Source organism: Rattus norvegicus, chromosome 7, assembly GCF_021556685.1.
Source record: "Rattus norvegicus strain SHRSP/BbbUtx chromosome 7, alternate assembly SHRSP_T2T, whole genome shotgun sequence".
In the NCBI taxonomy this organism is placed as follows: domain Eukaryota; kingdom Metazoa; phylum Chordata; class Mammalia; order Rodentia; family Muridae; genus Rattus; species Rattus norvegicus.
Window position 1 is genome coordinate 64907876 of NC_141540.1, and position 24786 is coordinate 64932661.

Genomic DNA, 24786 nt, shown 5'->3' on the forward strand with positions numbered 1-24786 from the left:
GAGAACTGTCATCTGCTTAGATCTCTCTCTCTCTCTCTCTCTCTCTCTCTCTCTCTCTCTCCATATATATATATATATATATATATATATATATATATATATATATAAAATCTTCCAGATAGACAAAGTTGATGATGTTGATGTATTCTTTGGAAAGGGGCTAGCCTCTTCTGTAAGTTGGGTAGGAGCTGAGCATGTAGTATGTTTGGTTCCTTGGCCCTTGGGGGAGGAATGAAGAGGAGAAGTAGGGGGAGGGGAAGGGAGGAAGCAAGGGAAGCCTAGCCAGCCTCACTTCCCCAGCTCTGACATGCTGAAGCTGTTTGTTTCTGTATTAAAAGCCATGTTCATGAAACTGACAGGTCTTGGATGTGAGATCCTGGATGACCCAAGCCTTAGTCATACTTGGTTTGACTCAAGAAGTCTCTGAGGATTCGGAGAAACAACAGTTGTGAAGAAACAGGCTTGGTTAGGAAGAGGCATGTTGCTTGTTTTATTACCGTCCTCCTCATTTTTCTTTTGAAAGAATTGCTTTCCATCCACAGTGCATTTGTTTTGTTGAAAATTGATTGTCTGGCATATTCCATTTGTTGGGTATTTTATATCACCAGCTTTATTGTCCCAAGCTGTATTTTTTTCCTACAAGAAATAATTTAAAGGACTATTAAACTCAAACGTATTTTAGAATCTATGTTGTCTGACCTGTGTTTCTTAGATGATAAAGAACTAAAACACCCAGCAAGTTAAGTGTTTTGCGCAGGTCCAAGTGATTCTGTGATCATCACAAAATTGGGATTAGGTGCTAGACTCCTTTACTAGACCTCCTCCTATCTATTACTTTGCATGTAGAGTTTGGCTCTCTGGTAGCTTTTCTGGCTTATACACATATGAGCTAGAAACTTTCCATGACAAATTGTTTATCCTTTCAATTCTGAGTCATCTTAGTTGCTAATTAAAAATTAGAAGTCAAATCAATATGTTTTGTTTATAGGTGATATTGATGACTGATTATCAGTGACTCAAAACCTCCTTTCTGCTTCACTTCCCACCTGTCCCAAGGTTTACAAACACAACTGTTTTGTCGTTGAATATGTCTGTGGGACACTCATGCTGGCACAAAGTTTCTCTGAGATCAGTAGAATCAGTACCGATTTGGACTTCATTTGGGAAGGTCTGCTGTGTCGTGTAGAAAATTCTCCCTCAACAGCCCAGCGTAAGGAAAAGCAGCTTTTGTTAAAACTTTCCAGTGTGAGCATACTAGATCTGAGGAAAGGACAGAGCACTGTGGTAGCCTGTGCTTCCTCTAAACAGGTACAGGTGTCACGATGAGTCGCTGACGTAGTCAATAACACGTTACAAGTTCAGAGTCTTCACCCTGACCCAAATAACTGTAGACAGTAGCGAGTGTAGTGCACTGAGTCTCTGTCTACCCTCTGCTTACATTCCCCGTTCACGGGTGGAGCATATGGTGGTGAATAATTCCTTCAGTGCTATTTTTACCTTAACTCTACAAACTCGAAAGATCTTCGTACTGGGCCCACGTTCCATGTGCCTTTCTTTTCTTTTCTTTTTTCTTTATTTTGACTTTCCATTCCTTTCCTTTCTTCCTTTCATGTTTATTGCTAAAAGACAACCAAGCTTTTCAATTGTTTAATGAAAAGCATACTTTCGTGCTCTCTGTCTGCGCGTTATGCTGGGCACCTATTTGTCTTCCTTGGAAGTACCTTTTCTCCTTCGGGAAAAAGCAGTGTTCATATTTAAAATACTTCTGTTTCTTCTGCTCTAGTTCTGTCGATATTGGCTGGTCAAATCTGCTGTGATTATAGTATGCACTGCTCATCTTATAGGGATTGGTTTGGGAGTGGGTACACAAAGCAGATCGGGTCCAGCATAATGGTCCACCGCTTGGAAGTTTGTAGATGTGACTGGATGCCATGATGCACAGAGAAGCCACCTGTAGGGTCAGAGTAGCGAGCATACGTAGTAGAGGGGAAACTTAAGTTTTTCATGGCCACCCAAACTGCCCAGAGTGAGAATTTATTAGACCTAGAAGCATAGCTTGCATTGGCTAATTTTGGATTAAACCTAGAAGCATAGCTTGCATTGGCTAATTTTAATCCAGTAGTATTGGACATTTTTTGTACTTTGAAAATGTGATTATTTATTTTCATTTAATAGTAGTAAGTTCCAGAAATGGGGGAAAAAACTCTATGGTTTTCCTGAAAGTTCTGCCTTCTATATAAAGATGGAAATCCTTATGAGTCTGAGTAACTGTGACTTTAGACGAACCATCAAGGTCTTTATACTTCTCAGTGTCTACTTTGTCCAATGAGACATGTGCTCCTGATGCAGGACACTGAAGACCCGGGGGCATGGAATGACTGATGAGCCTAGTCAGTAGCCCGTGTCTCACTGGACCGCCCACAACTCACACACAGTTATGCAGAGAGACTGTCAAGGGGGCACATTCAGGCAGATTTTCATTTAGCCGATTGTCTGTTTACCGTTCATTCCTTTTTCTTAGTTTCCTTTAAGAGCTGAATCCTGCTTAGAAGAAACCACACAAACACCTCTCATAGCCCTCACCGGATAATCTACACTGAAGTTGGGGTGTGGGTGGAGACTCGATCGCACCAGTGATTTTGGATCTGCAACAGAAGTGACAGAATTCTATTCTGCTTATCCCAAGTATTATATAATCTCAAAGTCAAAAGACTCCTCTAAGTCATCTATCCCTAGAACCCAGTTATTGGAATCTGTTGATTAAAACTATCAGTTATTGGGTCTACAGATGAATAAAAATAAAGCTTAGGTTCATTTTAAATACTAAATCTATGCCAGTGTATGTTGGAGAAATTTTTTGAACTGATGTTACAGCATTATGTAAGTTAAGGACAAATACATTTGTAAGTCATATTTCATGTAGCATAAATAAGAAATACATATTTTCTCCTCCTCTTTCTCTTCCATGCCAGAACTATGGTTTGCAGATCCCAGGCAAGTGCTTGGCCAGTGAAGTGCATGCTTAGCTCTGGATTTTTGCGGTTGCTATTTGGCAGTATGTCTCAATGTGTTGTACCTCAAGCAAGCTTGCCTTGACCTTTCTACAACAGGCAAACAGGCAAGTTTGTCTTAAACTCACAAGTTTGATGCCCACGCTCCATCAGGGTTGAAATTAGATTTATGTGCCTTCAGACCTGACTCTTTACTCTTTATTTCTGGTCTTCCCAAGAACAGAAGAACTGGACTGGAGGTGTGGAGAGAGAGAGAGAGAGAGAGAGAGAGAGAGAGAGAGAGAGAGAGAGAGAGAGAGAGAGAGAGAGTGTGTTGGAGGAGTAATGGAGTAATAGCCTCACACATTTACGGCACAGTTTCAATTCTTGGCACTGCAGAGGGAAAGGAGCATTGAGTGTGTGGAAATCATTTAGTCATTTCTATTCCTCTAGCAGAGATGGGTTGAATATCCCTGGCTCCCTAAGCCAAAATGCTCTAAAGTCAGAAATCTTTGAGGATCAGCATACCACCACCAATCTATAGAAACTCGGGTACTTTTCCTCACATGGCATGTCACCGTTAAAAGTGCAAGCACACTAAGGATACTGTACGGTAGTGAGAGAGTATAGCTTAGGTAAAGTTGTTCCTCTCTGAGAAAATGAGATGGAGCTGATGTTAAAGAGACTGGACGTCTTGGTAAAGAGCTGAGAGGAGGCTGGGGAAGTTAGAAGTGTGTGTATTCACTTCCAGCCATACTTCACTTGCTTTCTGAATATATTGTTTTCTTAATGTTTATTTGTATGGTCAGTGTTTTGAAATTCAGAGTGCATTTCTTTCTAGGAATAATAGAGTAAGAATGGTGAGAGATAAATTCAGAGTCAGGGGGTTGGGGATTTAGCTCAGTGGTAGAGCGTTTGCCTAGCAAGCACAAGGCCCTAGGTTCGGTCCCCACCTCCGGAAAAAAAATTCAGAGTCAGGCTTGATCACACACGCCTATAAATGAGTTGACTAATGGGAACAACAAAGTGACTAAGTTACAAACAAAGGGGACCTGAGTTACTGGACAAAGCTGAAAAAGTAGTTCTGTAGTTGTCACTCATGTATGGAAACCTTCCGTTTGCCCCAACATTACAGCATTAGGATCATGAAGTACAGCTGTGCTTTCCAGGAATGAGAACATGGTTGGTCCCACCTAGACAATGATATCATAGAACTTAGACTTGAATTCTCTACATCACTGAGCCTGGTGCTCAGGCAAAAACTGCCCTTGCCACAAACTCAGAGCATACCTAATGTATGTGATTGCTTTATTGTCTTTCTATTAATTGCATATATCAAACTCCTTCCTAGTCTTTGAGATTCATTACACTATAGAAAATGTTAAGGTTTATCTGCGTACTGGGGATGCTTGTTTCCAGGCACAAAGCCAGGTTGTAAAGGCTGTGTGTTTGTACCCCACTCTACCACAGTTCCTGTGCCTGATGAGGAATAGAGCCTCAGGCCCGACCATTGTTGATTATATCTCTAGCAATAGGTAGAAGTAGAGAAATCTGTTGTTTACTAGAATGTTATTTTCGCAGTGTTTGTTAAATATGATCCATCTCTACTATGTAAAAACATAGCTACCATAAGATAAAAAATCTTTTCTAATGATCATCTGAACTATTTTCCATGAGAAGCATCTAAGCAAGGGACTTAAAAGTCTATGCCCAACTTCAGCACTGTGGCCTGGCCAATGTTTGGAGAAAGCAGGTGCCTCTGGTTGCTGCAGAGCTGGCCTTGTGCTTTTGTGGTGTGTTTCTGTTGGCCATGGAATGTGGCTCATAAATTTTCAAGTGTTGGAAATAGCACTTGATTTGTGAAGCCCCCATCAGATGAAGCTGGGGCAGCATTGAGAGTGGCACACGCTGCCAGTGTAGAAGCTGCAGCCAAAGTGCATTGTCGGTGATCCTCAAAAAAATAGATGCAGGTGGACAAACGTCAGTCAAGGTTGTTATGAATGATTCTGCTCTTAGCTATGCCATACTTTTGTAAACTGTAGTCTGGTCTGCATGCAAATAAACATCTTTTTAAAATGGCTGTGACAGTGAGACTTTGAAAATACATAAATCTATTCTTTACCCTGCCTGTAATTGTCATCATTTTATGGGGACAGGTGCCCAAAGTTGGGGTGAGATGTTTGGGTACTAAGAAGTTGGTGGTAAATTTCTTCTGTATGTGTTTATGTGAGAGAGTTTGTAGCACTGCTGTTTATGGCTGGTTTTATCTACCTATGTAAAGCTTTTATGGCTTACAACTCAAAATACTACCTTTATTATAAAAATTCTCAAATATTTGAAGGTAGGTGTTCTTAGGACCATTATGCAGATAATGAAAGACATCTCAGAAGCATGACATATGAGACCTTCTAGTCCAGCCCTCTGATTTTACAGTTAACTCCAAGGGCATAGAGATTTCCCAGCGATTATGTTTTAAGATTTCAAGAGAGAACACAACTCAGGATTACATAGTGATCTAGGAACAGTCATGAAGTAAAAAGGGTGTAATCCTGCAGCATTTGTAACCTCCTCATCTTCTATTCCCACCTCATGGCTTCAGGGATTGCCTGTCAGGAAGCTCCCTACACAGGTCTCTCTCTTCTAAGGGATGGATTTGAGACTACCATATGTGGTTGTGTAAGTACACTGCACCTACTATCTTGTTTTGTGAGTGTGCAGGCATACATACACAAACACACACATACATAGAAACACAGGGAAATACACATACACCTTTCTTGTGACGCTGTCATTTTCAAATTTCAGCACCAAGGACAGTGCTCCCTCCATCAATAGATGATTCTTGCTGCAAGTGGAGTTCAATGCATTCACTCACACCCCTGCTGTACACAGAAACTCGTGGTATTTACTTCACGCAGTAACACTTTACATAGCAGGATGACTACAAGGTTTAGAAAGTGGTGCTCTGACTCGAAGAGAGCGAGTCCTCCCCTTACGCTGTTCTGATAACAGTGTCTCCTTCCAGTTATCCCATAATTCCTAACCACAGAGCCCTTTGCCTTTCTTCCCTGAGGCACTGTTCAAAGGCTCCTTCATGCTTGTAACCTCAAACCACCAGTTATGGAGTTCCACGTTAGCTCGGAAATAATCCCATGTGTCTGAAAACAGAAAAGGCAGCACAAGCACCTGCTGTTCGTCTGAGCCGTTATATGACAATGTCATCCTTTCTGCTCAGTCTTATTCTTTCATTTATCTCAAGTTGTGCTTTGTGTAGGGCCATGTGCACACAATGTTTCTGTGACTTCTGCTCTTATTTAATCTCGAGTTAGAAATTGAGAGCTGATGTCTCTCCTTCACAACATATTTGGTGGAGATGGGGACTTATCATCAGTATAATCAATTCATTAGTCCTGAAGTAGAAACCCTGACTGAACATTTTGTACAATCCTCCTGCAACAGAACCAAGAACCAAGAAATCTAAAAACATGTGGTCACATGAGCATCAAAACAGGAATATAATTTGTATCGATGAGACCCAACACTCAATTATTAAAAGTGACATACTGTAAGACCTATGTATCTGTGTGAATAACAATGGCACCATGACAGACTTAAGTGTCACAAATCCTAGCTATCATGGGAATGGGAAAACTACATAGAAGCTATTTGTCTTCATTCATAGTCCCAGTTACTAATTTACATATGAGTCATACTCTTCCCACCCACAAGCAGGATAAACACCCACACAACAAGTTTACTGATGGGACATATTTCTCAAGTGGAGTGAAAGTATTCACAGGAGGCATAAGTATTTTGAGTGAATATTATTCCCAACCCTAACAACGCTGATCAAGGAACTGTTTCTGTTATTATACATACATATTGTACTATGCAGGCTGACCTTGTCTTATCCCAAATGCCTTCCTAGTGTGTTGCAATGGTCCCAGTCACTTAGCTATACAATTTTCTACATTTGCAAGGCTCTGGCTTTTATGCTTCTGCTTTTCCTTCATAAGGTTTAATGTTTCCCAAGTTATCAAAACTTGCCATGCTTTCTTAATATAGTAGTGATTTCTTTCAGATATAACACCTGATCTTAGAAACTATTCGATGACTTGGGATATTAAACATTGTGTCTCCCTCTTGTCTTTGGAGGATCACTTCCTTTGTAAAGACACTAACTAGGTCTCCATTCTATCTTCCCTTCACCTCCTTTATTTTCCCACATTTTTCTGACCATTAGCCATGAATGTTAACTTGACTAAATCCCTCCAACCTCTCCTTTCCTATCTACTTGTCAGAATGCTCATGACTTCTTTGTTTAGATATCTTCCCTGATATCACCAGGACCCTCAACTGTTTGCCTCCCTTGAAACTTCAGCCTCCCAGCTTTGGCAGTGCCCATTCTTAGCCCCAGTAGACCATCTGTGGTCTTCACACCTTCATTTGTGCTCCTGACAGTGTTGGAAGGAAAAACCTCTTTAACTCTGGCGGTTGGGTACATTGCAAACTTAGGAGTTCCAGTCTTAGCTGGACTTGCAACCCTAATCATCAATCATTTGTCTTTATCTCCACTCTCAGTCATTCCCCTTCCAAAACTGTGACTCTTCCCTTCCTGCTGCTCCACACATTCTCAACTGAAGATGTATTTCTGGTTTCTCTTCATTCACATTTCCTTCTTTCACCCATCTCAGTTTCTTGATATTTCAAATGCATGGCTTCTACTCTTTAATCTCCAACACTTAAAGGAGGTTCCTGGTTAATATTTAAATAATTGAATGTTGACTTGTGACTCTCTGTATCCCATACCTACCATCCCATCAGAAGTTTTCCAGCTAAGATCCCCAGTGTGCCCTGATTCTAAGTTTTGTGGTGTTTAAGACTTCCTTGGCTTCTTCCACATTGCTATGGTGATTGAATTCCACATTGCTATGGTGATTGAAGATGATGCTTCACTCTGGTCCTTGGTCTTGCCTCTCTGGCTCACCCACTTCGAGATTCTTTTCTCCTCTGATCGCCTTTACTCTTGAGGCTTCTTCCACATTAACTTTCTTTGCTGTTTTGAAATCCTGATTCTTTTTGGATTCTTGCTTGATAAACTCTCCCTGACCAATCTCATTTTCTTCTTTTCAGTTTGGTTGCCACAACGGAGCTCAAATTCTGTGTTTCTCACTGTCTTCTGGATGCTCCAGAATCTCAGATTTCAATTTGTTCCAAACTAAACTAAAAATTTTATCTACAATCTAAACATGTTTCTTGCATCCATCTACCCCAGCTTTTGGAGTAGAAGGCATTGCCCGACTTTAGACAAACTAGGACTAGAGGATCCATTCCTTACCCTCTACAGCTTCTATTTTTTTCTATTATAGTGTGTCTGCTTTATACTTTGTATTCCCTTAGCACCCAGCTAGCCCATAGTTAGAGCTTAATAAATGTTTTAATTATATTTTATGCCACACCAAAGTGTTCAGAACTAGAACAGAACTTGATTCCTAGGGATAAATCCATCCTCAACTTTGATGTGTCTATTAATATTTAGACCTACTGGAAAGATACTTAGCAGTTTGCAGTGCCTTGAGGCAAAATTTTTTTCTGAGGTGTAAAGTATGCTGCTAGAATTCGATTCATGATTTTGACCTTGTTCGTTAAAAGCAAAGTGAGCAACTTGAGTCTCAAGGACCTTCGTAGCTAGAAATATTAGCCTGGTGCCCGGAATTCAATAATAATGTGTTGTTTTGTCCATAGCAGCTTATTGTTGATATCTTTGCCCCCAAAGGATGTTAATTATCCTTACTTGAGCATTTTTATTAAGAGATCTGTTATTTGGACTAGTATATTGAGTTAAAGTACAGTGACATATTGAAAATACAAAAAAAAAGTGTTTTCAGTGATCCCAAAATGTTAATTCAATGATTCACCAAGAAGGAAGCAGGAGGGGGGCAGCGGATCCAAGGAGAACATTTAATTGATTCCACATGAGGGCTTTAAACACTGTTTAAACTTAAAATCAACTTTTCCCACAGCATGGCTTTTGCTGTTTTTAAACATTGGCTGGCCGAGATGCTTAGACTTGTCATGTCCCTGTGATCTTCACTCGCCTTCTCTATAAATAACAGCCAAGACTGTCCTGCGAAGACTGTTCAGACTGATGTGAGAGGCTCATTTATATTCAGAGAACCCATTCCGGTTGCAGGTTTTAAAAGGCACAGTGGAAACAGTTACCTTAGGTTACTGATTTCAAATTTCATGTTTAAATAGATACTGAAAAATCTTCCCCTATAAGCTAGTAAAGAGCAAATGAATTATGGCCTGCTTTCTACCACTTTCTGTAAAGCCTGAATAGTATCGGTTTGGTAATGAGCACTACAGAAACTATAGTTTCGATTTTAGAATGTGACAATGCTTTAGTATATATTTTCCTTTGGTATCACTACTGGTAGTCTTAAAATTTTACCAACCAGCTGCTATCATTGGGATTTTCGTAGATGGGAATGCCAAAGTTTTGGAAGGTTAAATGGTACGTCTAAAGTCTCACAGCTGATGAGAACGATGTGCCCGTTCTGATTTACCAGCTTCTGCTGAATGGATTTCAAGCCACATGCAACAAATGATTGTTCCCTATATTCATTCGTGCTGGAAACATTGTGAGGACTCAGTTATGAATGTTTGTAAAATAGGCCGGTCTAAGTGGAATGGAATTTCAACCCCCAGTCTTCCTCTTAAATATCCTACTTAACACAACTTCAACAATGTATGTTTGGGTCCTGATAGAATGATATGGTGAACGTCAGTTGAATTTGAAAGCCTTAAAAATAGACGAGATGTCCTCCCAGGAAAGGCTCTCGAGAGTCAAAGGATGAGTATTTTATGGTTATTACTTGAGGTTAGTTGCATCCTATTAGTTATCCTCTGGGATGTCTTTATCGAAGTCCTCCCCTCAAGGCTCTTGGATTGTGGAGGGGGGGGGAGGAAAGACTGTAAGAGCCACAGGTGGTGGGTGCATCACTCCAAGGGAACTGCATCTTCCAGACACAGCAGGGCTAATACACACATGAACTCACAGAGCGTGTGGCGCTGTGTCCAAGATCTAAACAGTTTCAGGCACTGGGAAGGGGACACAAAGTGTTACCTCTATTCAAGAAGCTATTTGCAACAGATATCTGTGTGGAAATGGAGAATCAGTATTCTCCAATTGAGTGTTACTGGGTCTATCAACCACACCCGGGCAGACCCCATGCCTGGCAATACAGACCACACCCCAGGCTTTTTTTAGGTGGGCTTTTAATTTTGTTTTGTTTGGGTAGTTTTTGTCTTCCTGTCTTTTTTTGCTTGTTTTGATTTTCATCTTTTTTATTTGAGAGAGAGAAAACCTGAGCTTGGGTAGGTCCGGGTGTATGGAGGACCTGGGAAGACTTGGGAAAAGGGTAAAGGTTATGAGCAAAATATACGAAAAGAAATCGTTAAATGATAAGAATGTTTTTGAAATGAATCTCCCATTCTTAGCAGCTTCAAATGACAAACATTTCTTTTCTCATAGCTTCTGTGTACCAAGAGTTTGGGTGCAGTTTAATTTGTTCCTTGGGCTTCTGCTGTTTCTGCAGCTAGCGAACAACACACAGGCTGTACCTGTTGCGGCTATCCAGAGACTGGGCCAGGTAGAGGTCTCTGTACAAGTGCACGTAGATACCTGCAAATAGGTCTTGGGTTCTTTCTGGCAACTGGCTGAAGACAACAGATTTTGTTTTTTGTATTTTTCTCCCATGCCCTCAGGAGCCATAGAGAGCCAGAAAGGATAGAAAAGACAAAAAAAAAAATCAAAATTGTTTTCAAATAGTACTTATGGAAGCAGCTCTCCTTTCTTCCTGCCTTTTGGAAGAGCCTCAGGGTTTAGCCTGTACTCAGGAGAATGGGGTATTACCATGGTGGAAACATGAGGAAGGAGACTCATTGAGTCACCATAAGGCTGCCTGCTGTATCTGTAATAGATGTCATTGCCCAACAACAGTAACTCAAATGGCATAAAATTTCAACAGCCTGGCCACTACTTGTCCAGACTCTTTAAGTGAAAAGTTACAGAAATTAAGAACTCAAACTGGCTTTAATAGAAGAAAAGTATTTCTGAAGGAAGCCACAGGGTAATCCTGAGATTAGGTTCCATATCCATTCTGTTCTGTCTCTCTCTGGCCCTCATGTTTGGTTTCTGCCTAGCTTACCCACTGAGTTTCATGATGGTGTCTGTGGCTAGGAGCGTGAGGTGTCGAAATGAGCCCACTAACAAAGTTCTGGGCCGCTCTTCTCTGAGTCTGGGAGAAAGTGACCAGACTTGCATCTGTCTGTCCCTTTTATGTCCCTGCCTTGTCTAATTCATACAATTCACCATAGGCTTGCTCTTGTGAGCCCATGTAAGCTGTAGTAACAGAATCCCATTGACTGTGCATCTTGTAAAGGGCAGGGACTTATTTCTCACTTGCGGAGGCTAAAAGTTCAAGACCGAGATCCCAATCAGCATGGGTCAGACAAGGGTCTATTGCTTATAGGCCTCGTCTTTTGTGCTTATTTGGACAGCTTGCTTGGAGAAAAGTCAAGGAAGCTTTCAGGGATGGGGCCTCTTTTAGAAAGACACTTATCCGATTCATGTGGGGTGCACTCCCATGATGTAATCACACCTTTTAATCCTGTTGCCTTGAAACTTAGATTTTGACCATGAATTTGGGCAGTGGCATCTCGGTCGTGGTGGACCTGAAGGTGCACCTGACGATGTGCATTGTTTTGTTGGTGGAATGGGAAGGCACTGTACTCAACAAAAGATGTCATGTGAAAGAATTGCCTAGAATCAATAACAACTGGGAAATTATAGGTTTGTAATTCATGAGCGTGCTATGAACAACAACAACAAATGTCTCCTAAGCACTTTTTGGCATAACCAGTAATAGCAGAACATATTCCTACGACTACAATTAGTTCTGCTAAGCATTTTAGTATAACCAGGATGAGCAGGACGTATTCTTATGACTATAGTTAGTTATCTATGTGGAGTTTCAGTATGAAAACAAAGCCTTATTAATGTGTTGGCTTGTAGAAAATACAGGTATATGAGTATGTTTGTGTGTGTGCACACACAGATAGTAATTGGGATCACCTGGGGCCATTTAGGGGTCAAATACTAAATGTCCAAGGTTGCTCATGTGTAAAATTAAACCTAATAAGCTATAGCCATGGCTTTCTAGCAGCTTGCTTGTTGATGACGGCTTATTATGCTCCCCAACCGTTAACTATCTAAAAGATTAGACCTGGGGGTCAGTTCTAGGTTTCTCAGAGAGAAAATAGAATTGTTGAATGCTCTGTGATGAAATTAGATTGTGTGTGGTCGATTGGAAAACCACAAATCATTTGTCAGGCCTTGGTGGAGTTTTCTACTCTATGGTTCAGTGAAAACTGGAGTTAGTGTCGTTCACTAAACCTAATGGACTTCCTTTCAACACACAGTGGGTCTGGAGAGATGACTTAGGGTGAAAAGCACATACTGCATTCCCATGCCTCAGACCAGGGTTTCCAGATCTCATGCCAGAAGGCCCACAACTGCCCATACTTTTAGTTCTAGGAGATTCCCATTCCCCTCTTATTCTCTTCTGGCCTTCTCAGGTACCCGGATGCAGTGATGCACACAAACTCACCCAGGAGCACACATGCACATAAAATAATGAATAAGTGAATGAATGAATGGATGGATGGATGGATGGATGAATGAAGAAAGAAATCTTTTAAAAATGTTTTTAAAAACTCACGCATGACGTGTGATTACCTAGAAACCTGAGTTACTGAGGCTCCATGGTGTGCTTGATGTTGGTTACTAACCCCAGTGAATGTCTAATGGATGGGTTTTCAGGCTGAACATAAAGAAATTTTGGACTGGTTCGATTTTATTTAATTTTGTTAATTTTATAAATATGAAACTACTTTATCCTGAGTTATCTGCAGCCCCATTTGCTAGCAACCTTTTCATGTCAGCCTTCTTTCTTTAACAACATGTCTACTTTTTTCTGCTTTCTCTTTTTTATACCCAGTCCAGCTCAATACTTGGAGATTGACACCTGTGCTTACTTAGGGTATTAAATGGCCAGCGGACGTTAGTAGGGTTAGAAAGTTAGTATGAAAGTCAGTTTTTGTGCTGGAGATGTCTCAGAACATCTGCCTTGTTTTATATAAAACTCAGGCTTCCATCTCTAGTGCACAATTAACGATAACAACAACAGTAGCAATGCTACAAAAGCCAAGCCTTGGCTGTGATGGGAACAAGAGGCAGATTGTGGAAGGTAGGGACAGTCCTATTATGTTCCAGGTAGTCCCTTCTACTCTACTAACATGGCCCTCACTTCAGGGTGACATGTGCAAGCCAACACTACTGTACATGGGAAAGGTACCTGAAACCTGAGTGGATGAACAGAGGTTACTTACAGAGAACATGGCGGTGCTGCCATAGGCAATTTATTTTGTTCTGTGTGGATTTTAAAAGCAACGTTGAAACGTTTCCTCTCCCTTCCCCTTTTCTCCCCTAAATAGGAAATATCCTCTTCCTCCTCCCCCTTTCTTCCTCTTCCTCCTTCCCCTTTCTTCCTCCTCCTCCTCCTCCTTCCTCTCTCACATCTTTTCTCTGACCACTGCTGTGGAAGCTTTAGAAGGAGTATAGCACAGAGAACCACTAAGCATTAAGAAGCTTAGGTGTGATGTTCTGTAAAGGGGTGGCATCTTGCTTGTAGTGTGTTGTCATTATGAGCATGGAGACCGGAGAGGAACGAACATCCCCCTGAATGCCGTCTCAGCCCCTTCCAACAGTGTGACTTCATCTCTGATTCATGGTGGCGTCATCTCTGGAAGGAGAATCATGATGGCACCCATACCAGGATGTGGTGAAGCCATAACACGAGATGATTCACTTCTAGTGTCGCACACACTACATTCTGAGTCTCATTTCTCAAGCGTGTAAGCTTGTCGGCCATCTGGCTTTTGTCAGAAAGTAGGTTTCTATAAACTGATGATGGTTGCAGTAATAGTAGAAACATCTAGGAGCTAGTTTATCCTCTGCAGTACACTTGCACAGAACGATTGCTTACTCAACTCCCTTGCTTTCCATGTTAAGTAGCTGTCTTGACTTAAAAAAAACTAAACTGGACAGTCCTGAGGAGATAACTTGGTCAGTTAAGCACTTGCTACTCAAGAATGAGGACCTGGGTTTTATCTCTAGCATTAACATAAAAATGTCTGCACTTGAAAACCCAGCACTGGGGACTAGAAAGGTGGAGACAGGAGGATGGCTTGGCCAGCCTCCCCTAATCTCTGAGACCAAACTCCCCACGAGAGACCTTGTTTCAAAAAACAAGGTAGCTCATGAAGGATGATGCCAAAAGTGTTGATGGATTGCCTTCCCCCTAAATAAAAATAAAATAAAGGAACTATTTACTTAAATTGGGGGCTTTTTGAAAATATTTTCCCCTCTATTCAACTATTCCTGTTTATGTGTAGGAAGTTCATAATTATGAGAATTATACGGGAAATAAATATCATTGTCTTACCGTTCTATGGACTTTGATATCCGTTTTTTAATACATTGAAAGGGACCATGCTCTGCGCTACCTAACAACTGAGCGAAAACACCTTAAGTGTCTCAGTTCTTCAGCTTAGATAGAAAGAATGAGTAAAGTCAAGTCCTAGAGTGGACTACATTTTGCCAAATAGCACATTCCTTATCTAAGGGTGTTTTTCTTAGGTTTCTATTGAAGAGCAAAAATAAAATCGTTTGCTTTTTTTCAGTACTTCAGGGCACGAGTGGGTTATTTAGACTCCATTTGCAAGACCTGCTCTTAAATATTCATGGACACTTAGGAAGGAAATTGTGAAATTGATGTGTTGGCCATGAATCCTTAACCCGGTTGTTGCATGTTGCCAAGGAAATATAAGTTCATCACTAAAAGAGGAGCCATCTGCGAGGACATCTCTCTGGATGCTGCATCATTTCTGAACTTCTATCACTGACCAATTGCTACCTAGAGGGGGAGGCTGCCTCCTGCAGACAGCAGCCTTGGCCTCATGTACAACTTTTCCTCTGATATAAACAAGTGAGACCAACCAGATTATAACCTAGAAATACAGAACTCATTTTTTCATGGTATTATAATAATCAAGAAATAGCATTTATGTGTTCACCAGCTCTTTAACTTTGAAGCAGCCACATACACTATTGATCAAAGGAGGGGGGCATTGCCCCTTGGTTAAAGTCTTAGACTCTAGAGTAGGCATTAATTTGGATGCTTGCACCTCTACTTAATTGATTTTTAACCTTGTCAAAGTCGATTAACTTTCCTAAGTGTCTCTAGGTTCCCCCTCTATAAAAATGTGTGTGACTCTGAGAGCTGTGGTCCCTTGTGGACATCAGGTGAGGTCAATAGTAATTCCCTCATTGTGGAGAGTGCTTCTTGGTAAGCAGGAAGAGTAGCCGCCATGGTGAACAGGAAAGACAGTCTGTGTACCAAGATACCTCATTTCTGATACTGGCATAAATACCAACTAGCTATGTACTTCCTGGCTAATAACATCAGCTTTCCATACCTTACTCTTGAGTGGAATGAAAGAAACTCACCAGGTGATCCCAGGTGGTCTCTAAAGCAGACTCTGGATGAGCAGAAGCATTTAACAAGACACACTCCACCAAACGTCTTTATCAATTATCACTGGTATTATTCCAGTCATTATTTAAACATCCCTCTATGTGTGTGGAGGGAGAGCTCTTTCCTCTTCTCCCCCTCCCTCTCTCAAGAAATTTCTCACCAGTTTGTTCCAGGGAAAGGTGTTAAGGAGGAAATTAACACCCATTCCTACCTCGTGAACACTAACTGCTCTTAATTACTTCTTTTAAGATAGCTCCCTAATCATGGGTTTGCAGACCCTGCCTCAGTTCAGACTTGTTATCGATATCCCCTTCTCAAGTGCAAGCTGATCCAGTGGTCATCCAGGAAGGCATTTGACTTCTAAATGGGCCACCTGATCAATCTATTAGACACAAACCTATCTGTCCACTTGGCATCCACTGGGAGTGTCAGGACCTCAGGACCACCTGCCAATTCCCAACACGCTAATGTCAATACTTAAGGTAAACTGGAGGTAAACCAGCATCCCAGTCTCTGATGTGAAGTGAGATTACTTTTGCATGTTTTTGAAATCTGTACAAACAAAACGATCTAGTAACTAACTGTTTCTGTTGGAGATAAACTCCGGAAGGGCATTGCTGTTCACAGTGGGTGTTTATATTTGACTCTAATGGAGAAGCCCAATTTTTCTTTTAAAATAAGCCAGGCCATTTTATACATCCTTCCTTTAAACCTAGAAGGCTTAGATGAAAGTATTATTTCTGATGACCTGTTTTAAAATCAGTTCCTCGAAAAGAACCATATGTTGAATTGTGTTCTACAGGGATCCCCCTCAGTACTTGTACCCTCTACGTCAAGTGATGGTTCACCCTGAGGAACTCAGAGTCATCCAAATTTACATCTACCATCCAATGTGGTTGTTACTAATGCCCTTTAATTTCCAATTTCTTCTAGGCTAGACAGGGATTAAAAAGTTCCAAAATTAGATGATGTTAATGTTTGTGTGTCCTTATGATTTTGGTAGAAAAATATATTCCCTGCAGACAAATTTTATGGCATGTAAACCACCTCTCAATGAAGCTATTTCAAAAATGTGTGCAAGTTTGATAAGTTATGTCTTCTCTTTCATCCAACTCCAACCATTTGCAAATACGTTTTTATGTAAAAAGAGTAGGAGGAGAGAAATGACAGATCTGGCAGCTTCCTGTGTGAGAGAGGAACCCAGGTTCAGGAACCCATATGTGTGTGTGTGTGTGTGTGTGTGTGTGTGTGTGTGTGTGTGTGTGTGTGTGTGTGTGTTGAACCTACCTGCCTGTAGTATGAAATTTCTGAGACACATTGTCGTTTAGACTAGTAAAATATAGTCCCTAGGCTTCGGCCATCTTTCCCTGTCTGTTTCTAGGTAGGCATCCTGGAAGATGCAAAGCCAGGTTGCTATTACACCACCCAGAACCTCTTCTTCGCCAATGTGATACCCTGCTGTTATAGCCAGAGTCTAACTCACTGCCCTCTTCTATGCCTCCGGCATTCTGCACTTCAGGATTCCCTAGCTCGTTCTGTCTACTCCCCTACCCACTGCCACCATGACTCCCTCTCACGCCAACATCCCTGTTTCTTGGCTTGACTCAACAACCCCTGAGTAGGTCAGACCCACTACTTCTTCTTAAGCATCTTAAAGGTCATGTCCTCAAACATAGGACTTCTCTGTCTAGAATACGTAGTCTCAGTCACTCGCTATCATACAATTCTAGTTTCACCACAGTGCTTACATTACAGGATAACATTTATTTGTTTCCTTAGGATCCCCCCACCCCAAGACAAACAAGGTAACCTAAGGACCCTTAATGTTTTGCTCTCAGGGATGCTGAGTAAACATTTATAGAGTGAGTGAAGGGGTAAGCGTACAGAAATGGAAAGACCAATACAGATCCCCTAACTCTGACTCTCATGATGGTCTAAGCTGCTTTCTCTTGCGTACCTCAGCTCACTAAAAGCCGTTCTTCCTCTAGATACTTCGCAGTAGTAAATCTGTGCCACACATGAGGAATATGTTTGTGGAGGAGGGAGCTTTTTATAGCCACAAAGTCACAAATGCTACAGCATAGAGATCCTTCCATAAAATGCACTAAAGTATAGCTGAAAAGTTTAAGTGACCTCTTAATGTTTCCTTGAATAGCGAGCGAACATCATTTTGAAAGCCATTGAAATAAATCCAGCCGCTCAAATAAATGCTACACTACATTACACAAGGCTTTTATTTTCACTGGGTTTGAAGTATCCTCCTGATGCCTGGGTGGCCTGGCACATTGCAGAGTCCGAATTAGTTTGAAAACTTGCTTGTTGGCCAGGGATGGGAAAGACAGACTGCTCTTGGCGGCTCCAATCTGCTTTCCCTCTGTCAACAGAGGCACTTTCTTCATGGAGAAAGCAGTGGCCCACCCCAGGCTTTCCCCTCTGAGACATCACCTGTTGGTAAGGATGTTTCCCAAGCCATGTGGGCATGACTTCGCTCTCCTTCTTGTCCCCTAGGCTGAAGCTCTTCCTCACCATCTCTCTGGTCGGAAGTGATTGCATCAGTCTCCCATCTTCAGGCTTGTCCAGCTTAGACAGTATTGGGATGAACTCTTCTACCTCCTAGCAGTGAAACCGTTTCCTCCCTGTGCCCATGAAACTCTTCGCTACTGGGCAACTTTATAATCAACCACTTGTGGATCTAGGGAGATGGGGCTTGCTTCTCTCCCAAGAGGACCCAGGTTTGGTTCCTAGCACAGCACCCAAACAGCAGCTTACAGCCCTTTGTAACTCCAGTTCCAGCGGACCCAATGTCCTCCTCTGGTCTCCTAAGGTACTAGGTCATCACTGGGTATGGAGACAAAGCAGACACATGAAACATAAATAAATCTTTTAGAACATCTGTTTACATAGAGAATAGGGTGCCACAGATTGCTCCCAACTCTGACCTGAAAGCCAACCGCCATTCCTTGACTCGTCTCCAGCTTGTCCTTTCCTTCCAACGTGTGCATCTCTGTTGGAGATCCTCACTTTCCTTTTCTCCCTTACAGGTAACATGATACGCACACGCTCAAGAAATCCTGCCCTACCCATTGCTGGGCCACAGCTGTCAGCTTCATACTAACCTTAGGGAAGGTTTTCTTGAAAGGAAACTCCGGAACTGTGTCGGAGAACATCTGTTGCACTTTGTGAGCGTGTGCTCCATCAGTTGGCCTTATTTGATTACCACCGCACTCCTGCAGTGCAGAGAGGCGACCATAATTTCACCTTACCGGCAAAAGAAAGGGAGCCTCCCCGGGGTTAAATCAAAACAAAACGATCTTTTCGTTAGCTATCCACCTGATCTCAAAACTGATCCCTGTGTGAGTGAGTGTGTGTGTGTGTGTGTGTGTGTGTGTGTGTGTGAGAGAGAGAGAGAGAGAGAGAGAGAGAGAGTGTGTATGTGTGAGTGTGTGTGAATGTGTATGTCTTGCATTGCATGGAAGTGTGTGTGGACAACAGTCTTCTTGGAGGGTTAGCAGCTCTGTATGACAGAAAAATAACATTAACAGTGAATTAAAACCACATGTATGGTTTTATATTTTATTGTGGCTATATTTTTAAAAGACCAAAAGTAACAGGTGAATATAATTTTGATAATTTATTTATTATAATGGTGTATCGCAGAGGGTTGAGAGAAGGCCCAGTGGTTAAGAGCGCACTCTGATCTTGTAGAAGACACACACTCAGTTTCCTGAACACACATTCCAGCTTCCAGCCATCTCTAACTCCAGTCCCAGGAGGTTTGAAGCCTCTTCTAACCTCTACAGCTACTGCAAACACATGGTATATGTACATGCATTCAACCACACACAATTCATATAAATAATTACTAAAAAGGCATATCACGGGGTTATACTTTTAATGTGCAACCACCATAAAATTGTGAATGCTTCATTTGTTATTTCGGCGTGCACTTTTGAAGTAGTTCTTACAGGACTGCTTTTATTAAAGAGAGTATGGCATAATGCACTTTTAAATCTACATGTGTTTTGCACATACGTGTTCATTTATATATCAAACGCACTCTTAGTTATGGAATAATGCAGGAAGGAATGACTACTAATTTTTAATTTGTGTACATACCTGTGTGTGTGCTTGTGTGGGTGAAAGTGTGTGCATGTAACAGAGAGTGCGTGACAGTCAGAGGACAGCATCAGTTATCAGTCTCTACCCTCTGTCCCAATTATATCTGCCAGTCTATGCGGCCTACACCCCCCGCCCTGGGGTGGGGATTTCCCTGTGAATTAACAGTGAATTCAATCTTTAATCTCACTGTAGGTGCACTGGGGTTACAGATACATGCTACTGACTTCATGGATCTTTTGGGGGACATCTGAACCAGGTCCCTGTACTTGTGTCCGAGTCTTTACCCACTGATCACCAACCCAGGAGTACTTACCTTTTCCTAGATTTTGCCAAATTATCCTCCTAGAGAAGTGGTAGAAATTCAGGTTTCATTCTACATGTATGCATGATGTTTTCCCTGTCCTCTATGAAGGTCTGTGAACACGATTAGTTTTGTCTCCATAAGTGGAAGGCTTCTCAATTTGCACCATGGTTTGGGCGATCTCTCTCTGCTCTCAAAGTTAGATAACAATTCGGATACAGCCTAGTCTTCCTTTGAATGACTTTACATCTGTTGTAGCTTGCCCTGGAGTGCCTCACCGTACTGCAAGGTCCTCAGGGAGCCTGGCTGAGCCCTTCTTTACACAGCCTTCTATGCTAACTAGAACTCCTCCCTTTAACACACAATGAGAAATTATCGTGCCTTTTGCCAGCTAACAAGTAAATGATTCAATTTCGTTTGAATTATCTATGCAATCTTATACTCATGTTATTAGTTTAATAATTAAAGCAACAGCAATAACCATCATGGAAACTCTGACTTATGGGATTACACATTTTGACTGCTAGCTGAGAGCATTCAGTTCCATCTCAAACATTCAGGATGGAAAGAGTTCGCTGTTCAACTCATTTCTAATTGCCAAAGGAATTGTTTCTTCAAATAAATGGTAATCTCAGAGTCCGGAATTGGCATCCTGTGCAGGTGACAGTGCATACGGTTAAACTTGGCTCACATATGTTAATCTCCTCCTGTCTGCTGTTTCTATCTTTTTAATCTCCTTGCAACAGAACAGAGTTTGTGGTCTGTAGCCTGGGGCATCTGGCTTCTGGGTCATTAGGCCAACATGACTCCATCACTTAGATTTGAGAATATTGGAAATGTGATTTGGGAATGGATTTGAGCAGATGAGTGTGCACTGGATCAGAAGGATCTGTGGCATTTCCCAACATATAGGGGTCCCTAGAGAGGATGACAAACAGTCCATTTTGGAAACACGATCCTGCCTCCCACTCTTCTGTATGCACAAGCATACGGAGGACTTTGAAAAGCTCCTGATTCTAGGATTCTAGGATTTCTCAAATTGGTTTGGCCAGGAAGAAATTATATACATTTATATATTATATTGTATTATAATATATAAACCCCAGCATCCACGTGGCTGCTCACAACTGCCTGTAGGTCCAAGATCTGACACTTTCACATAGACATACATTCAAGCAAAATATCAATCCACATAAAATAAAGATAGATTATGTATACATTTTTTTCTGGTAACACCTATCAACGCTGAATTATCACGTTTTCTTTTTTAACAGAATAGAGAAAAACGGGGAGTAACTCTTCTGTTTCCGTTCCGTTGCAGAAATTTTGTCATCATTTACAAATTGTACATTTACATTACATTTACGCTATACAAATATATATTTTAAATGTCCATCCTGTACTCCTTGAGGGAGAGGGTGATCCACAGTTATAGACTTGATTGGTGTTGGCTCGATAAAGGTACATGGCACCAATGAATGTCATGGTTTCATTTAGTGGTCTATTGTTTCAAAAACAAACCATGTCCTAGGACCCATCAGAAAGAATATCATGAGAATTTAGAAATACCTTAAGCCCAGGAACTGGTATTTGAAAGAATTGATGATTTAAAAGGAAATAAATCCAGCTATCAATTCTCCCAAGTTAAGATACCTTAGACATGTGAAGTATTTCCAAGTAATGTGCCTAGAACTGGCTCTGTTGCTAGAAGTGCCAGCTGCCGACTCTCTTTGCATGCATTTTGAAGCACGGATTTACTGGTTTTCCTTCAGTCACCCTCTCCAGCTTGCCTGGCTAGCCCATCCGTTCACTTGCTTCTCCCCTTCTCTTTCTCTCCCTTCTCTCTGCTTCTTAAAACCACTCACTGGGGCTGGCGATTTGGTGCAGAGCACAGATGCATCGCCTAATTTAATTTCACATTCCGTCATCTGAAACATGACCGAGTGTTTGCTGCTTTTGGCCTTCAGAGTGCTGGGAAATCAATATGCTAATTTCTCTCCATCTTTCCAAATCATCCTTGAGAATGAAACCTGTGAAAAAACACAGGCTGCAGGCGGGATGGCTCCAAGAGACAAGGGGCCCAGATACCAAGATTTTCGTGTTCCGTCCCCCGCTGTGTTAATGGCCCGAATTTTAAAGTGTATCTGTAAATAACTGTTTGGAACTTTGATCACTTTACATTTCTCCCGCTAAAAGTGTTGCCTCTGGCCATGTGGATTCCAGGCAGCCCACATGCATCCTTGAGCATCCGTAAGTGTGATGACAGTTAATGGACAGAGACTCCTGAGACACAAGTGCAATTCCAGTTCTCATGGCAGGGTGACGCCATGGCTGTGTCTGCTGGTCATATCCCTGCTGCCATCTTCAGCATATTGTGGGTCTGGATTTAGTTTGTAGGAAAGTGGAGAGCCAAGGATTTTCCTACTTCATGGAGTTCAGGGTTTGGGCCACACTGATCCACGCTCTTGTGTGGTTGATGATGCCTTGCCTCAGTGACAGAGCCTCTGCATTCGGTGTCATTCTTCAGGGTTTTCCTCACTGTTCATGCAAGTGGAGTGTTTCATGCACCTTTGTTTATGGATGGTTCAAAGCTCTCGTCCTGAGCCCATTCGACCACTTTCAAGTTGAGCTGGTTTGGTTGCTGTATCTTTATGCAAACTGTGCATAGATTAGGTGGCAGTCTGAAGAGACCCAGTGTCCACAGCATGTCACGAGCAAACATTTGGAGCCTCCCTCCAACGTTGGGGATGGACTGGGTGCGTGGATGTGTCCTCCATGTCTGTGGCTGGTGAGATAGAAGCAGTGGGACCTCTTCCCGGTCTCCCCAGTTGGTAGATGGTGACTTCAGTGCCACCGCTTATTCGTGCTCTTCTGTCCTTTGTCTAGTGCATGACAACATTTCAGTGAATCCGTTCTCAATTTTACGGTTCCCTACTCCTTAAGCTTTTGTAAACATTCGTTGACTCCCATCTGCAGACACCATTCAATTTTCCATGCTGTGCAGAGATTAACTAGAGTAATTCTTAGATCCTATTTCTATGGTTTATATCTTCCGAGATGAGCCACTTGGGACTGGATACTCGAGCATGTTTAACCCGGAGCGCTACAAGGCTTCACGAATAGCTTTCTCCTCTTACGTGTTCTAGACAGGGAAAAAAATGCAAAAGGGAAATTCAGTTTTTTGTTTTTGTGTGTTTGTTTGCTGGCTTCTGATAAATACATATGTTGCATTCGAGCACGTGAAATCCCCAAAATGAAAACAGTGATTTGATCTCTTTCTTGGTTCTTCCTAGACTAAACCTAGTATCAATGACCTCGGCCTGAACCATCCCCTGACCTGAGGGAAATCAGGTGTCATCTCTGGGTACCTCCTCTCCTCATCTTGTCCTTCTCCTTTTGATTCTTCTTAACACACAGCATTCTGACATCCTTCAGAAACCCTTTGCCTCCTTCCTTTTCTAGGAAATCTTGCTTGCCAGAGCCATGCTCTAGGATGGTCTCCTGTCTCTTTGTCTCCCCACCCCAACCCCACAATGCCACATTCACTCTCATGGGCTGAGCTATGACAACCAACTAATGAACAGACCTAACGTGTGTCCCCAGTGGCTTCAAGAGGCAGCCGTGGAATTGGCTCTTTCCCTCCCTCGTGTCCTCTACTTTGTCACAAGGGCCTCACAGTTGGGTTTCTCTGTGCTTTCCCAGGGGACCTTCAGGAAGGAGTGTTTTTCTGTCTCCTGATCCCCAGTGCTCCGTGATAACCGGAGGATAGGAAACATTGGCGAGCTCAGCATCAGACATTGCTCTGACAGGATGCCTCCGTTCTTTTAGTCCAAGCCATCATGAGGTAGAAGGCTTTCTCCTCGGCACATATTGGTGCTTGGAGGTTTCTGATCCTTTCATTACAGGCTCTTGTTAGCTGAGCTGAGGATGAAGCTTGACGCCTCTGAGATTGACGCTCTGTGTCTTAAGACTCCTTCAGTCTAAAACCCTTGATACTGTCAGCAATTTCTAAAGGCTCTGGCTAGGTGTCCGCTCTCCTTGCTACTTCCCATTAGGGCTACAATTTAGTATCTATTCTTAATTGTGTGAGGATTTTTGTTCCATTTTCATAAATGTTGATCTAAGCTCTAAACCCACCAAGGGCTTTGGCTTTTGAAAAGTCAGACAAGGTTAGAATGCCTGGCTCCAGTGTTTGGTTCGGTCGTTCCTGAACCTCACCAAGCTTCGCTTCTCTAAGCTGTGAAGTGGGTAGGACACACATGTCATGGGCCTGCTGGAGGAGACGAGGCGTGTGACAACCAAGTACAAGGCCTGCACTGTCCCTAAAGGACAAGTTCTCAGCGAGTCTCAGCTAGCAGTGGTCACCTTTGCTGTTTGTGGCTCTCAGCCAGCTTTTCCAGTCCCTTTTATGTGCAGGTGCTACATTGTTGAAGGCTTTCTCATAAACTATAGCACATGTAGTAACTATCCATGCCTGTAGCCTCTGCACTAACCTTTTAAACTATTTAACTATTTAAAATCTGGGCCAGTTATATAGCTTGGCACATTTGAATGAACCTAGAAAGTTATTTCTTCTTTGATAACCTTTTATTTTTTAACCAGGATTGACCCAAAATAAAATACCTTCACATCTCCTTAGACTAAAACAATCTCCAGATTTAGCTTAACTTTCATACATATTCTGTAGCTATGTAGCCGTGAGTCATACACGGTT

At 42.0% G+C, this 24786-nt stretch overlaps 1 protein-coding gene and 1 long non-coding RNA gene across 10 annotated transcripts in view; one reads left to right on the plus strand and one right to left on the minus strand.

Annotated features, from left to right (window-relative positions):
* Window positions 1–24786, plus strand: part of Grip1 (glutamate receptor interacting protein 1) — a 657804-nt gene that overhangs the window by 265283 nt on the left and 367735 nt on the right. The gene's annotated exons all lie outside the window — the stretch shown is intronic.
* The window catches only part of LOC134479878 (uncharacterized), a 30491-nt gene continuing 25234 nt past the window's right edge, over window positions 19530–24786 (minus strand). Inside the window, exon 3 of the long non-coding RNA XR_015624708.1 lies at window positions 19530–23214. This is a non-coding gene — a long non-coding RNA (uncharacterized LOC134479878). The remainder of the gene's footprint in view (window positions 23215–24786) is intronic.